Genomic DNA, 2500 nt, shown 5'->3' on the forward strand with positions numbered 1-2500 from the left:
CTTCCATTATCATCTCTCCATCTGTACCTTTTACCTTTTCTTCTCTACTTGATTCGCCTCCTCTTCCTCTCTTTATTTCTTTCCAAAACATCTTATTATTACTTTCAAAAATTTCTGTCATACTCCTACCCCATTTCACATCTGCTCTCCTCTTTGCCTCCTTTACCTTTTGCTTTACTTCTCTTTTCTTTTCTTTGTACGTCTCATATGACTCCCCCGTCCTCTTTTGTAACCAATCTGTGAATGCTCGCTTCTTCTCTTCTACAACCTTCTTTGTTTCCTCATCCCACCATTTACTTCCCTTTCTTCTATATTTATTTAGTCCCGGCGGTGTTTAACCGATTTAAGGACTGGCGTATATTTTCCGGGGTCTGTGTTAAGGCGCTTGGGTTATGGGGCACTTAGGCCATTTAGTTATGGTGTGTGTGTGTGTGTGTGTGTGTGTGTGTGTGTGTGTGTGTGTGTGTGTGTGTGTGTGTGTGTGTGTGTGTGTGTGTGTGTGTGTGTGTGTGTGTGTGTGTTTCTTGTGATTGGTGGGGTAGATTGCATACATTTACAGTAGTGTTCCCACTGGTGAGGAGCAAACGAGCTTCGCTGCCATTGCCAAGTACCGGACGTCGGGGGTACTGTCGGCTCTCAATCTATCGTGGGCTGAATCTGGGTCGCCGAGGAGGGTCCTTAGTTGCCGGAAATGGTCTTCCAGTGCAGGGCAGAGGAGAAGGCAATGCCGGAATGATGCCAATTCCGTGCCGCAGGCGCAGTAGGTACCGGTGTACTGAGTACGCCAGTGATCTACCCGTATCCTACTTATTGTGGAGGAGATGTGTGAAGGCAGTGAAGCTAGGGTGGGAGGGTTTGGTCCAAGGTAGGACGTGGGTCATCCACGGGGCGAGGCCGTGGCAGCGTAATCCGTCTCCCATTGGGCCCAGGCGGCACGGTCGTTTCTTCTGATGGCGTCACTAGCTGTGAGGTGGATAGGAGTCTCACTATCTTTAGGTGCCAGGGCACCGTTTTTGGCAGCTTTGTCCGCCATCTCATTGCCGTGGAGTCCCACGTGAGAGAGAACCTATTGGTACCGGAGACGGACTCCCAGTTTGGCAGCCTCATCAGAAAGGTGCAGAATATCGTTGAGGATTTCTGGACTTGAGGGACAGTGGCCTCTTTGGATGACTGCCAGACTGGATCTAGAGTCTGGTAGCACTGTGACGCGCGATGGTAGGTCGGGAAAGGCGATGATTTTGTTCAGTGCTTCCTTGATGGCGACAAGCTCAGCCGTGAGGATTGTGGTGGGGGTAAGCTTCACGGAAAAGGACTCCCTTGTGGCTTATAGAAAAATGCCCGCCCCTGTGCGACCATCTTCAAGTACTGACCCGTCCGTTTACACCAGGAATTCTTCTTGATATTTGAGAGCCAGCAGCTTCCGGGTTCGAGCAGCCAAGAAGTGAGAGTTGTCGTGTCGTCCTAGCCCGGGGATCTCAAGCTCGACCTCGGCTGGAGAAATTGTCCAGGGAGGAAAGGGGTCTACTTGGTATTGGGGGACCCGTCGACGGTCACTGGGCTGGAGTCCGGCTCTGAGGCAGAGATCCCTCACAGAGCTGGGCAATCCATGGATGGGTGCTGTGGGCGGGGCTGAAATCCATTCCTCGTACATTTCATCTTCTGTCGAGTTTGGCACCCTTGCTGAGCCGAAGAGGTATCTGACGGCGTCCTTTTTTAAGCGGTACCGGAGTGGGAGGACGCCAGCCTCATTATACACCTGTTCGTGTGGCACTGAATGTGGCAGGCCAAGTCCCAGACGGAGTGCTTGACACTCTATCTGGGCCATTTTGTACGTGCTCTCTGGGGAGAGATCGTGGAGGGCAGGAGAAACGAAGAGGAGTCGGGATCGTACGAGGCTCCGAACAATGGGGATCAGAGTTTCTCTTCGCTGGCCCCAGGGTTCACGTCGGATGACTCTGACTAGGTTGAGGGCCCTTCGAGCATTCAGACAAACTTGTTGAATGTGTCCGGTCCACCGTCCGTCTCGCTGAAAGATGACACCAAGGTAGGGAACGGACGTCGCGGGTTTCACGGGCGTGCCGCAGACTGTAAGCTGGTTCCAGTCTGGGTAGTCCCCTCTGTTGTATCCAATGCTGTGAATTGGCATATACACCGTCTTGGCCGCAGAGAGTGTAAAGCCGAGGTCCACAAGGTGAGACACAACCATGTCAACATGCGTCTGGAAGAGCCGAAGTTCTGCTCGGTGTTGGGCAGAGTCCTTTTTGGGCCGCCGATGTCTTGATTTCCTCCACATGGTTATGTCATCTGCATACGCTGTGATGATGGTGTCACTGCGCACCCCTCTTCCCACGTCTGCCAGTAGCAGAGTTAAGAGGAGAGGGGCTACAACAGAGCCTTGTGGGACCCCCATGTCAATTTTTGCTTGGGAGCTGAGTGTTCCTCTCCATCGTACCGCTATGGAACGGTCGGAGAGGAACGTTCTGGTGAAGTTGTATACTTC

The sequence above is a fragment of the Oratosquilla oratoria genome, chromosome 31 (assembly GCF_046742065.1).
Source record: "Oratosquilla oratoria isolate Oo_2021 chromosome 31, ASM4674206v1, whole genome shotgun sequence".
NCBI lineage: Eukaryota > Metazoa > Arthropoda > Malacostraca > Stomatopoda > Squillidae > Oratosquilla > Oratosquilla oratoria.